General features: G+C 34.2%; 1 pseudogene; it reads right to left on the bottom strand.

Moving 5' to 3' along the window:
• Nucleotides 1–2,210: 2,210 nt before the first annotated feature.
• Nucleotides 2,211–15,879, bottom strand: part of LOC134232263 (rab-like protein 6) — an 18,600-nt pseudogene continuing 4,931 nt past the window's right edge.

Genomic DNA, 15,879 nt, shown 5'->3' with positions numbered 1-15,879 from the left:
GCAATTTTCCATTTAGTGACCTTGCATGTGCTTGTCAAAATGACCTTGAATCACTGCTATGCCCGTGTGTACAACAGTATGTTTCTGAGTTGAGGATTTAGACACAAGTATCAGATCTTTGATCATGTGCATATAGTAGATCTAGCATTTACCTTTACACTGTAGCAGAAAATAAAATGTCTTAAAGTTCATCATTTTATTGATTAGGTATCATAGGAAAATATCACATATTAATCCTTATAATACATACATGTATGTAAATAAATAAAGCATAAATAACTTGATAACAAGCCAACACTGTTCATCTTACATGTATAATTCATGATCCTTTTCTACTTCATGTCACTAACACTATAAAACAAAAACTGAAAACTCTATCAAACACTTGTCTTACTTTATAGAAAAATTGATTTTCATAAACATCCACACTGAGCAGTTTACTAAGCAGGTATACAGGTGTTTGCACAAGCATTTTGCCAGATCCCTCAGTAGCTGTAGATACAGTGAATTTCAAAAGAAACTTCATCAACTCCTGACATGAAAGATGGACGTTTTTTGAAGATTCTTTCATTGAACTGGTGGCTTACTATTTAATTCACATTCAGAAAAGTTCCCATTTTTAAAATGAAAATTATCTAACATAATTATACCCAGGACCTTCATCTATTGCTGCCTTTGATTCAAGGAAGTGTTTCATGTGGGGAAGCATATCATATATCATTTCTATTTAATACTAAGCAAAACAAATCCATCATGCGGAAATTTTCTCTTGTTTACAAATACCCTCCAAACCATGTTTTTTTCCAAATCTTTTCTTGTTACTTAAAATATTTGTTTTTAAAATATTGTGGCAAACATATCTTCAAGAGATAAAACTTTCTTATAATCACAGACTTGGCTATATGAATGTGTTATTATTACAATTTGATGGCAAGCGATGATAAAATGGACTCAAAGAACAAATGCTTTATCACACCACATCAAAGTTTTAAATATAAAAACTTAAACTGAATATATTATATTCCTATTGGAATCCCCTTAGTCTATATAATCATTAACAATTAACATACAAGCCACCTTGAAACATAAAAAAATGTCAATGAGAACACAAAAAAAAGACAGCGTGAGTATCGATCCTTGACCCTAAAAATAAATAAACAAAGTCATAACAGAAATTAAAATGTTTTTTAAAATGAAATGCTTATTTGTCATACGCAGGTAGGTTAAGGTTACAATCAAATATTCTACTTGCCTATATGCTATGACGTCATAGTAAGCTATATGACGTGAGGTTTAGAGATAATAATTTCTTAAAATTGATATCTAAGATTGATTTGAAGTCGTAAAAATGAATCAAAATATGCAGAGGCATATTATAAACGGAGTTTTGTCATTCCTGGGCCTCTGTAGTTATCACAGGGGTTACATACCAAACCCGTGACGTCATAACTGTTGATCATGCAGTAGCAGAGTGAAACTGAATCGTAAAGAGAATTGATGTAAACAAACACAAGAAATTGGAGTTTAAAAGCATTTAGAATGAATATCATGTGTGATTCATGTGGGAATAAAGCGTATGAATAAGGTATAGTAATATAATTTTGCAATTTCCTCGTAGAATTATAGCAGGGAGGGTGTTTACTTGCCGATCAGCCTTTCCTCTGTCGTTCGTAACAAAAAAGATGCAAAAGTTCAACACTATGCCGCATACCTTGAAACTTAATTTTTGTTTCTATCTAAAGTTCTTATTCTTTTGTTTTTGGAAAGTGCTGCTAGAATCGTATGGTTTACGGGAATTGATGCTTTTTTTTCAATGTTATGAACAAAATGTAAAAAATTTTGGGAAGGTTTCGTCCGAAATTGTTGAATAATTATTTCTATAATAGGACAGTACGATTCTAGCAGCACTTTTCATGGTACAGAGATGTTTTTACATAACTATTATTACAAATTGAAACTAATTATCCCCGGGGTAGTGTTAAACTTTTCACTTTTTCATTAAGGCATATTTTCTAATTATTGACGTCACGTGGTGACGTCGTGGTGAAGTGCCTCCTGTAGTATAAGTGCCATTGAAGTCTATAGAATGCATAATTATAGCAAAAGTTTTATCCTTGACTTTTCTGATTTATTAGTGTTACATAATTATAAAAAAGTGTGAATTCACCGAATTCTGATCCATGTGCTGCCTTAACATACTCGCGTAGCAGTTGATACGTGTACTTCATCAACAAGGAAAGAAGAATGAACAAATACATGTACACAAAATAAATTAAAGCTGTACAAGAACAGCACTCAGGTGCTCTAACCACTGAGATATTCATGGTAAAAAATCATCTGTCTACATAGCTATCTCATACAATGATATACAATGTATTATAATATTAATTCTGTAATGTTATTGTAGAACGAAAAAGACAGGATTTTGTTTAATTTCACAGCATCAGATTCATTGCATAAAAAGTTGAATACTATTTTCTTATGTCAATGTCAATGTTTACCAATTAAAGTGAATGAAAAATGGGCTTAATATACAATCATGTACAGGCTGATATAAGGAAATTTCTTCAAGATGCTAAAGCTGTGGAGAGACAAAAAATGAAACAAAACTTTTATAATAAATCAATGATCAGTCATTCCTTTTTTCTGATTTCTCCAAACAATCATGTAATCTCAAAGTAAACTGCAGGCGGCTTGGTACAAATTATCTATGAAATATTCTATATTTTTTTTTACAGTGAGCAGTTTCAGCCAAGTAATGAATTTAAACCTCTCTCATGCTCACAACACTAATTAAAAAGTGGAACACAAAATCATGGCTAAAGCAGACTTTTAAATTAAATGCCTTTTTAGACTGTGTTTTAAACAATATAATTCAATACTGTTAGGCTAAATAGGGAACTGTAAACAGGGAAATTTTCGCCCCCATTTTATTTTCGCCTCTTACACCCTCTTCCTGATTTGGCGTCTTTAAATCGGTGTGAATTTAAATTACATAGCATACTTTCTTCAACAGAATTATGACTGGGCGAATTTAAAACGGGGCAAAATTGTTTGCAAGTGCAAAAGAGCGAAAATAACCCTGTATACAGTATTCTGATATGTGTCAGATCACATACAAATAACAGGAACTAAAAGTGAGACGTAAGCCAGGTCAGGTTTTCTATCAGAGTCTTGCTCAGTGTCTATAGGCATGTATACATGTAATTAAACCAACAGCAATGCCTATAAAGACTCGTAGCCCCCGGCATCATTAAGGAATGCCTCCAGCGCATCTCGACTTTCCTCTTCCTCTGTCACTGCTTTCTTTTTTTTCTTCTTCTTGTCCTTTTTTGAATCCCCCGCTCCTTTCTCTGAAGTTTTATCTTTTTTACCACTCTCCTTCTCTTGGGAAGACTTTTTCTTTTTCATTCCTGTCTCATCCTATTGGCAATACAAAAAGCAAACACGGATTAACCTATTTAGTCTGAACATTAGGTAGGATTTACAGTTACATTAGAATGAACCAGATCCCCAAACTTTTGCATCCAACGAATCATCCAGAAAATAAAAGTTAAGGTATCAGTAATTCACAATTCTTAGGCCACTGTGAATGTGAACCCCCTTGGCCTTGAAACAATATCCCTCTCTTATAGCACATCTGTATATTATGGACTAATATAAACAAAACCAATTATTTAGCTCTCTCTTTTTTCAGAAATGAAATGTTAAATTGCTAGCATTTTGTATGGCATCTATTATTCTGATTGTGACCTTGAACTTGTAAAAATTGTCTTGGATGAAGACCAAGACACAGACTCAAAAATATAAGACACCTTAATGTCAAAAATGAAATTCTTATGTTTCTCTGTTACATATTATGGGAGTTAGGGGGCAAGGAGTTAAGGAGGATCTCTACACATATGAAGTATGTTTTTGTTTCATGTACCCTGGTATTTGTTTCTAATAATAGACCCAGAATCCAATATCATTAAGCTCTAAAATACGGTTTATTTAACTTTATTTGGAAATATTTTTAAAAATTCATTTTGTAGAACCCCCTTAATTCTTTATTTTTTAAAAAACCTTTAGGCTTTGATTTTCTGTTCAAAGTTTAACATGTTTCATGCTATAAAATCTTGAAATGAAAACCAATAAAGTTATAAATGAAATCTAAGTAATTTTTAATTGAATCTACATGTACAATAATATTCCAAAGGTTTCCTATGAGTTTCATTTTTTTTTGCCCATTGATTCTTGAGATTAAGATTTTTAAAAAGATACAGCCCAAATTTTAATTCTTAATTATCTACCCTTGAAAGAGGCTGCAACCTTTGTTTGTACAAACTTTAAATCCCCTTTACCCAAAGATGCTGAAATTAGTTTAGTGCTTCTGGAGAAGCTGAAAATGTGAAAAGTTCATAGATGAACAGACAGATGGACGATAGACAAAATACGATCAGAAAACCTCACTTGAGCTTAAACCTTTCCACTCCAGTAAGCTAACATAACTTGTTATAAGAGTGATGAAACAGGATAAAGCAGTTATTGGATCTGAGCAATGTAATTACCTACTAATTTTATGAGAGTGATGAAACACAATGAAACAGTGATTTGAACTGAGCAGATTAATGAATCATGATAAAGCAGCGATCGGATCTGTGCTATGTAGAGATATAGCAGTGATCAGAACTGAGCAGTGTTTTCACCTTTTTTTTTATAAGAGGGCGATAAAATAACAATAAAGCAGTGATCTGAACTGAGCTGAGTAATGATACAGGATAAAGCAGTGATCGTAACTGAGCTGAGTAATGATACAGGATAAAGCAGTGATCGTAACTGAGCGTAGTAATGATACAGGATAAAGCAGTGATCGTAACTGAGCGTAGTAATGATACAGGATAAAGCAGTGATCGTAACTGAGCGTAGTAATGATACAGGATAAAGCAGTGATCGTAACTGAGCGTAATGATACAGGATAAAGCAGTGATCGTAACTGAGCGTAGTAATGATACAGGATAAAGCAGTGATCGTAACTGAGCGTAGTAATGATACAGGATAAAGCAGTGATCGTAACTGAGCCTAGTAATGATACAGGATAAAGCAGTGATCGTAACTGAGCCTAGTAATGATACAGGATAAAGCAGTGATCGTAACTGAGCTGAGTAATGATACAGGATAAAGCAGTGATCGTAACTGAGCCGAGTAATGATACAGGATAAAGCAGTGATCGTAACTGAGCCGTATAATCACCTTCTCTTTCTTCTTTTTTTTCTTCTTCTTCACCTCTCCTGGATCCTCCACCTCACTGATCTTGACCTTTGACTTACTGGAAACTTTTTCTATGATAAAAATAGCACAACATAATCACAGTTAATGGCACATCTTGATATCTGATCACACAAGAACAAATTCTGAATATAGACAAAGCTCTAAATATTAAGATATCTAAATATACTGTAGAATCCTGGGGGACCAATGTTCATGGATTTCATGGGGCACCCTTACCCACGAATTTACATCCCCACGAATGTTTTTTTTCAACATATTGATTAATTGAACCATTGAATTTATGAGTATCTCACAAAATTATGTCCCAACAAACAGGTCAAAATTTGCATACCAACAAAAATTGACCCCCAGGAATTAAAATGATTCCAAAGAATTTCTTACTATAATATTACAGGAGTAAGGGTGTTTATTGCATTATTAACATATTGGTAAAAATAAACTCTAAGTGGGTACTTACTTGGCTTGGAATGACTAGAAATAATCTGAGGTTCAGGACTAGATGACAGATCATCATCGTTAATGCCGGCCTGAAATTATTCAGATGAATACATGTAAGAGAATTAGAACAGTATAAAGATAGACAATTTCTCCAACTAAGAGTTAGTCCAATTAGTATCCCCCCCCCCGCAGACTTAGAATGTACATCTTCCAAGCTTTCTAATCGCACTGTAACTAAAATGCATGTAAAGTCTGACTTTATTTTTTGTGCATGTTTATTAGTATATTGAATTAGAAATAAAATTATTGCCAACCTACCTTCTTCATTTTTTATATATTTTGTCATGTTACCACAAAACACATAATTTTTTATTTTGCCTTATATACTAAGAAATCACAAAACACAATACCCTTCATACAAATATCTCTCCCAAAATATGGCTACCTTTATCTATTTAATCTAATTACTGCAATCCAATCACCATTACCACTGATGGCAAATTATTAGTTCTTTTCATGCTGAATTTTAATTTGTCATTTTTCACTCGTAAAAAAGTGTCTGCATAATCAATCCCAAAAAGGCCAACTTAAAAATAATGTTTGTCTGCCCTCTCCCAGCTCAGGGTGGAAAAATAAGTCTGTAAGTAGGTTGAAATTTTTTCAACCACAAAATTTCAGCATCTATTTTCCAGAATTTATTTATAAACAATAACTGCTTCAAGAAGGTCCAATAAAGTTTTGAGTTGGGCCACTTTTATCCAGTCTGTCAACAGAGGGCAAACAAACAAATTTCTAATTAATAAAAGATGTCCTAATGTAAAAAAAAAATTAAAACAGAATTAAAGGTGTTAAGGTTCAGATTAAAACATTTATGTATGCATACTTCTTCATTACTGACATGTATATCTATTTAAGAGCAAGATTACAAGGTTTGTTCGATATGTATTGTGTATTGTACAATATCTCAAAAGCATTCGATTCAAATAGTCAAATGGACATTACATCCCTTCAAAGTATTCTCTGTGATTTGAAATAAACAATTTTAATCTCTGAATCCATTTCTGAAATGCGTCACCGTACGCTGATTTAGCTATACCTCTGAGGCACTGACTGACGGCTGAGCCAAGGGCCTGTCGGGACTTGTATCGACGACCAGATAAGAACTTTTTAAGTTTTGGAAAAAGGAAAAATTCGCATGGTGCTAGATCCGGAGAGTATGGTGGGTGTGGCAAGACGGTAACCTTCTCAGACTTCAAAAATTGCTTCACAAGCTCAGATGTATGTGATGGAGCATTATCATGAAGAAGGCAAACATGCCTAAATCCTGACACAGGACGTCGTTTCTGATAATATTTCTTGAGGTTTTTCAGTACAACATCTCCGTAATACCGACCTGTAACACTTTTACCCTTCGGCACCGGAATTTGTACGGCTAAACCATCACAAGAGAAGGATATGCAATAAAGGACCTTCTTTGTGCTCACTGTCCTTTTGGCAACTACAGGCCTTATACTGTGTTTGGTTAGCCATAATTTGTTTCCAACTTTTCTTACTGGTTCGAAATAGTGAACCCATGTTTTGTCACCAGTAACTATGTTTGCAAATTGCCTTTGATTGAAGTTTGGAAACATTTTTAGCAGTCGCTTAGCGGTTTGTATTCGTACCTTTTTTTGGTCATCTGTCAATATATGGGGTATCCATCTGGCAGAAATCTTTCGTACTTTCAAAATACGCTTCAAAATGAAATGCACCCACGATAGCGATATGCCAACAGCTTTGGCAATATCACAAATCGTGTACCTGCCATCACTTTCAATTATTTCCTTGACTTTTGAGACATTTGTCTTGGCTGATACAGTCACAGGTCGACCCGATTTTGCTGCATCTTTGACGGACTCTGTGCCAGTCAGAAATTTCTGTCTCCACCTACGAACTGTCTCATAAGATACCTTATCAGACCCATAAACTTCCCCCAATTCAGTAAAAATCTGCTTTACCGAATTACCAAGTTTTGTGCGAACTTTTATATAAGCTCTGATTTCTTCAATATTCTCAACCTTTTCCCAACCATTTTTACAACAGTGGTCAACGACTGGCTCTGTTGAAATGACGATTATTTTATAACCATGTGTAGATGAAGGCTCGTGTTTATACTGTTATCAAGGTATGGAATAGAGTTATCCAGGCGTATAAATATCGACGAAATCGTGCAAGGCGTTATTGCGCTGTGGTACAATACACAATACATATCGAACAACCCTCATATTAGATTGACCATGTCTAAATCTGTTTCTTTTTTGTTAAGAAAAGTTAAAATTTTTAAAAGTCAATGCTGCATATATGAATTTTTTCAAAGCTAAAATAACTAAGCAAGCTGATATTTAATGTCTAACATAAACTTTCCCTTCAATTTCAAGATATTTAATCATATTAGATACTGTATACTGGGAAATTTTCACCCCCATTTTATTTTCGCCCCTTTTGCCTTACCCTCGTTTGGGCAAATTTATTAAAACTAGGTGAATTCAAAGAATGCAGTATAATTCCTTACATAAAACTATGACTGGGCGAATTTAAAATAGAGCAAGTTTGTTTACAAGTATGAAAGAGCGAAAATAATACGGGGGTGAAGATAACCCTGTATAAAGTACCCTGACAGTGACCTACTTCTCTATAAACAGAAATTCTAACTTTGCAGTATATCAGTCCTGCATAGATACTGTCTAGCCTAGAGGTTGATGTATGTATATGGGAACTTATATTTACTGTTTAAAATGCAGGATAGTCACTGATCTGTATGAACTGTCCTCCAAAATAAGAATCAAAAATAATCAAGATTATCAGAGCTCATTTCAAATCATTTTTATGATGTAAGGATATATTCACACATTAATAATAAAAATTATAATTCCAAAAATGAAAATATTTTTAAAAGCAATTTTGATCTGATACTCTTGAAATAGACCTACATAAAAAATTTTAACTACTTCTTCATCATAAAATGTAAAAAAGACAGCAGGTTGAAGCAAATTTGGCTCTTATAATCTCTTGATGCAGCATTTGAGCAAGTTTGGTTTATACAATGTTATATAAGCCTTATAGATTGGTAATAATTGCAACAACATTCAGAGCTATGTTAGCTATTATCGCTGAAAACAGCTGTATGTTTGGGATTTAATCAGTAAGCAAGTCCATTAGTGTGCATCCTTAGATGTATCATCCATCATTTGCTCATAATAGACAGCTCCACTTACCTTATATTTCAGAAATGAAACATTCAGAGCTAAACTAACATTTTCACTCATCCACAAAAAGTACGGTCAGCTTCAGCATAAGACAGCAGGTGTTTGGGATTTAATTCAGTACAACATTCAGAGCTAAGTTAACTACTGCTATAAAGAACAGATGTTCCTTGGAAATGAAACCTGCACCAAAAACTTTTGACTATTCAGCCAATCAGAGAGTCCGGCCAGGTCTGTCGTCGTGGTGACCCTGGTAGTGTGCATCCTTAGACGTCCTCATCCATGCAAGTTAGGACAACCTGGGCTTAAAGTTACTTGGAAATCTGCACCAAAAACTTTAACCTGGCCCTCTACCGGAAAATGAGGTCAGAGTCTGTGACACCCGGTAGGTCCTTTTAGATGTGCCATCCATGCAAGTTTGGTCAACATAGGGCTTATTCATCAGATGTCTCCTCTGTGTCCTGTATAGTCACTGTGTTACTCAACTGTTTGTTTGATTCATCTGCAGAAGCCACACCTATACTTGGAACACTAGACACATCTGATTGTACGTGAGAGTCGGGGCTTGGAAATGAAACCTGTCACTAAGTCAATGTTTGTTAGTCTGGATGGAGATTTCATTGTCATTTTCATCACTTGATAAATCGTAGTCCTGAACGACACTGACTTGCTGTGGAGTTGTATCTTCATCACTTTGTGAAATGTCCTCATTCCTTTTGATAGCAAGTCTTTTATCATCTTCATCACTAGAATGTATCCCCATGCAAGTTTGGCAGACATAGATGCTTGGTTTCTCCTCGTCACTAGAGAACCCAAATCCTCAGCTATCACCTGTTTTGATTGGCTGTTTGTGTAAAAATCATCAAGTCCTGGTCATCCTGGAAATTGCCACCATCTGGATTTCCTGGTACAATAAAACACACTAAAACCTCACTGAAAAAAAACAGAAAACTTTGACAAAAAACTTAATGACTTAATGGTCACTTCAGTATCACATAAGCTTAACAACTTCGTTGCAATTTTAGCCCAAAATCTGATTATCTGGGACACTGGTCTAAGATTTTGTAATTTGTTGATATATTTCTCAATAATGAAAATTATTAATGCAGCTTGTCTCTCAAATGAAGATAAAGTTAAAATATATAATAAACTTCAATATATGCAGTACAACTTTGCTCCTCCCTGATCACCAGCACCCTGGAAAAGGGATGGAGTTGACCAGAGGGGGGGGGGTATCTGCTAAAAGTCAGTGCTCATTAACATAATGAAAACAAATTGGCTTTGTAACTTAATCATTTTAAAATTCAAATGCCTACTCTAGATTAACTTATAAGAAAATTAATCCCCTTATATTTGTATATATTTCATATGATATTAAAATATTAATCTTTACAGAATATTAAAATTAAATGAAATAAAAAAAGATCCTTGTAACAATCAGTTAATACAGTAAGGTCTATCACTCATTCAACTTTCAAAACTGAACACAAAGAGTAAGAACCTGTCACTGTCTACAGTAGCCTCAGATTTCCCAAGAATCCTTCACTTCCTTCGTGTCCTCCATAAAGCTTTTGTCAATGACCCCTCCATCTGGGATGAAATCTTCCACAGAGAGTCGTCACTGGCTCTGTGGGTGGGGCAGGGACCCTGGAGTCCTCTGTCACATCAAAGATTCAAAGAATAAGGTCAATTAGGTGTGTATATTTATCAATATTTCAGTAAATCAATTTAACAATTTTTTTGTAGTCATCGGCCAGAAATTGTACAAGTTTTATACAATTTCCATTTTCTGCAATTTTTTGCCTATTATTTACTACTGACCTGCTTCTGTTTTCTTTGAGGCTGCAGAGTCTTTACTTTTGAAGAGTCTTGAGAAGAAGCCTGACTTTTGTTCTTGCTGTTGATTGGTTGGTTCTGATGGAGTGGGTGCGTCAGCTGGTATTGGTTGCCCCGCCCCTACTGGAGTGTTGCCAACAGAAGCTGATTCTTTTGGGGCAATGGTCGACTTCTGGAGAGAAGGCATGGACAAGGACTTTGGCACTGTAAAAATTAGTACATTCATCACATAAATTAATTATTACAGTATTTGTGAAATAACCTTTTGATTTTAAACTTCAAAAGGACTCGAATGTTCCCTTCTACCAAATGATGTTGTCAGTTTTCCTCGTCACTAGAGAGATCCAAATCCTCAGCTATCACCTGTTTTGATTGGCTGTTTGTGTAGTCATCATCAGAGTCAAGGTCATCCTGGAAGCCCGCCACCATTGGATTTCCTGTCGACTCCTCACTGAAAAAAAACCCCCAAAATTTGACAAGAGGCCTCATGCCGTTAATGGTCACTTCAGTATCCAAGCTTAACAGGCAATTTTAGCCCAATCTGAGACTGGGACACTGGTCTAAGATTTTGTAATTTGTTGAAGACTCAATAATGATTAACAATTAATGCAGCTTGTCTCTCAAATGAAGATAAAGGTAAAATATATAATAAACTTCTATATGTTCGACCTCCTCCCTGAACCAGCAATGGGGATGGAGTGGATATAGAAATATATAGGGGTATCTTAAAAGTCAGTGCTCATTGACATAATGAAAACAATTGGCTTTGTAACTATATTTTAAAATAAATGCCTACTCTAGATTAACTTATAAGAAAATTAATCCCCTTATATAATGTATATTATTTCATATGATATTAAAATATTAATCTTTACAGAATATTAAAATTAAATGGATCCTTGTAACAACAGTTAATACAGTAAGGTCTATCACTCATTCAACTTTCAAAACTGAACACAAAGAGTAAGAACCTGTCACTGTCTACATAGCCTCAATTTCCCAGAATCCTTCACTTCCTTCGTGTCCTCCAGGAAGCTTTTGTCAATGACCCCTCCATCTGGGATGAAATCTTCCACGCTCGTCACTGGCTCTGTGGGTGGGGCAGGGACCCTGGGGAGTCCTCTGTCACATCAAAGTTCAAAGAATTATATATTTATCAATATTTCAGTAAATCAATTTAACAATTTTTTTGTAGTACATGAATTGTACGTTTAAAAATTGTACAAGTTTTATACAATTTCCATTTTCTGCAATTTTTTGCCTATTATTTACTATGACCTGCTTCTGTTTTCTTTGAGGCTGCAGAGTCTTTATTTAGAAATATATAGAAGAAGCCTGACTTTTGTTCTTGCTGTTGATTGGTTGGTTCTGATGGAGTGGGTGCGTAGCTGGTATTGGTTGCCCCGCCCCTACTGGAGTGTTGCCAACAGAAGCTGAAATATATTTTAAGGCAAAATGGTTTCTGGAGAGAAGGCATGGACAAGGACTTTGGCACTGTAAAAATTAGTACTTCATCACATAAATTAATTATTACAGTATAAAATAACGAGATTTTAAACTGAAAAGGAATCGACATGTTCCCTTCTACCAAATGAGTTGTCAGTTTTTTAATTTTTACCAGACCAGCTGTCGTTTTTTTCGGAGCTCCATGTTTATTTTTACCAGATGGGTGGTCAGTTTATCTGAATGTTGAAGTTTATCTTTACCAAATGACTTGTCAGTTTTATTAGAACTCTGATATATATAAATTATTATAACAGTAACTTAATCCGAAGGGTCGTACCACGTCTAGTTGACAGGGGCGGATCATCAGTTTCAGAGAGTCCGCGGTGTGGCTCTTCCGATAAGTTACTGTTATAATGATTAATTTATTATATACCCCCTTGTAAATAGCTAAATATATCGAAATAAGCCTTTAAAGATCAATTGTATAATATTTATCCATAAAACAAAGCATATAATAACAAAGTGTACTTTTTAACACGTGAAAAATAACGTCATGTTTTTGCGTACTACGTCATCAGTTTCAGAGAGTGGTGATATGGATTCAGAAAATCACAGTGTGGTGATCCGGTAAATCGGATCGGATCACGACGTCACGTGATAGCGTTAATTCAACAGTAAAATTGAGTGATACACGTTAGGTATATAATAATAATTTTTACCATTTGAGTTGTCAGTTTTTTCGGAGCTCTGGACCACCTCCTGTTGTAGGGTGGCTCCCTCTGTTACAGGTTTGGTAAGCTCTTCCTGTTGCTGTCTTCTTTTATTGCACACACTGTCGATAAATCTAAAATGATAATTAAAATTCTGTAAAAAACACTGTCGATAAATCTAAAAATGATAATTAAAATTCTGTAAAAAAATCTGTCAGTAGTCTAAAAGAGATGATCAAAACATTAAAATTACATTGCAAAGAACCTAAAATAGATGATAAAGTGTACTGGTATGGCACATGTAACTCTGACTTGTACATCATAACTCTGACTTGTACATTGTAAATCTGACTTGTACATTGTAATTTTGACTTATACATTGTAACTCTGACTTGAACATTGTAACTCTGACTTGTACATTGTAACTCTGACTTATACCTTGTAACTCTGACTTGTACATTGTAATTTTGACTTATAAATCCTAACTTTGACTTGTACATCCTAATTTTGACTTGTATATATTGTAACTTTGATTTAGACATCCTAACTTTGACTAATACATCCTAACTTTGACTTGTACATACCAATTTTGACTTGTACATACTAATTTTGACTTATACATCCTTTGACTTGTATACATTGTAACTTTGACTTGTACATCCTTACTTTGACTTATACATCATAAATTTGACTTGTATACATTGTAACTTTGACTTGTACTTCATAATTTTGACTTGTATATCATTATTTTGACTTGTATATCATAACTTTGACTTAGACATTGTACTTTTGACTTATACATCGTAACTTTGACTTACACATCGTAATTCTGTTCTTCTGATTCCTCATGGATATCCAGTTCCTCTAAGGAGGACTCCATATCGAGTGAATTTATTTCAAGCTGCTTCATTAAAGTTTCCCTCTGAAGAACATTCAGATTATTGATTAATTTTTTTATATAAAATGACTGATATGAAAATGAAGACAAAATCACAAACAAATCATGAAAAATCCAGCTCAGTGTATCCATACTAACTGTCATTATTAAACTAAGTGTTCTGTTATATTAACAATGGTATAAGCCTAAAATTCAGCAAAATGCATTGAGATTTACAATGTCAAAAGCTGAAAAACTCTTTGTATTGAACTTTACAATGTCAGAAGAGTAAAATCATTTTCAGTGTAGAATTGAATAGTCAAAAGCTGAAAATTGAGCTCAATGTATTACATGTATTAAGATTTACAATGTCATATGCTGAAATTCAAGCTCTGACTGAGTATTGAGAATTTCAATGTTGTATGCTGTAATTTGAGATCAGAGTATTCAGAATTTGCTGAAATCCAGCTCCATGTATACTGGAGTATTAAATTACAGTGCTCAGTGGGTGTTTTCTTTTACATTAATGCCTAAATCATCTTATATATAAATTATCTGTCCAGCTCATTTTTTTTTTCTGAAAGCTGTTAAGAAATAAATAAATAAGAAATAAAATCATTATTAAACTACCAAATTGTTGGTATTACCAAAAATGCATTTCAGATTGAATAACTGAATTTCAAAATCATTATTACCTGTAGAGTGAGGAATGGAAGATTAAAGAATTTGTGGAGATACTTGAGACCAAATCCATTCCTCATGGACGACTCAGCATACCTAACAATGGCTGAACCCATAGGCCTGAAATACAGAATTAATAGTGATGACTCAGCATACCTAACAATGGCAGACCCCATAGGCCTGAAATACAGAATTATTAGTGATGACTCAGCAAACCTAACAATGGCTAAACCTATTGGCCTGAAATACAGAAAGATTAGTGATGATCTGGCATATCTAGTGATGGCTGGACCCATAGGCCTGAAGTAATTAAAATTATTAATGATGACACTTTATATCTAACAATGGCTGAGCCCAAAGACCTGAAATACAGAATTATTATTGATGACACAGCTTATCTAATTATATACAGCAAAAACTTGGTTATAACGAAGTCACTGGGACCTATGAAATTACTTCGCTATACCCATAATTCGTTATAACCGAATAAGAAATTCATTAAATCTATGTAGCCAAGATGACTTCGCTATATCCGTAAATTCCCAATATCCATGTTCGTACTAAATAAGTTTTGCTGTAATATAATTATGAATAAAAATTATTTTTATAAACCTGTGTAATAATGTTTCACTTTTATTAATAATTCTGTGAGAAAATATCAAGCTTTTGTCTTCCAGGATTGTGCCTTATTCCTAATTACATTTTCTAATGCATACAAAAATAGCTGCCTTATCTTATAGCACTGTCTGTGCCCTATTAATAATTACCTTTCATAATGCATACAGAAATAGCGGGCCTTATCCTCCAGCACTGTGCGATGATGCCCCATATCTCGATGGTTTCCCAGCACTAGGACAGGAATGTGAACCGGGATTTTCTCCATTTCCTTCTCCACATAATTAAAGGTCCTGCAAACACAGCATTGTAAAGCTATCAATCAAATATCTTCAAATTTCATACCTATATAAAATTATTTACAAGTTATCAGGCCAAGATACATGTAAATTAACTGCTCGTTTCCAGTTCCCTTACTGACCTTAACATATAAGCCAACTCTGAAAATTAATCTGCCAATATAGCTCTGGAAGTAAACAAAACTGGTTTCATTATTAAAAATCCTATTTGGATCACTTTGGATCTGTGCTTGAGAAAATGGACATCCTATACACAGTTTTTCCCTGTTAAATAAAAAAAAAAAAATGTTTCCCTGCCTACCTTCCCATTGTTTCTTGCTGAATTTCCATTGATTTGTGATATTGTTCCATAGTTTTTCTAGGACTTCTGTTTTAGATGATCTACTATTTTGATATCTTCACTGTTTTGAGGTGACTAACCATGATTGGGATTTTTTGCAAACTAGTTATTCCTTTGTCTCTGA

The sequence above is a fragment of the Saccostrea cucullata genome, unplaced genomic scaffold, assembly GCF_032062105.1.
Source record: "Saccostrea cucullata isolate Sc308-1 unplaced genomic scaffold, CSIRO_AGI_Scuc_v1 ctg1494, whole genome shotgun sequence".
Classification (NCBI taxonomy): domain Eukaryota; kingdom Metazoa; phylum Mollusca; class Bivalvia; order Ostreida; family Ostreidae; genus Saccostrea; species Saccostrea cuccullata.
The sequence above is the reverse complement of the archived record's forward strand: the minus strand, read 5'-3'. Positions and strand labels throughout refer to the sequence as shown.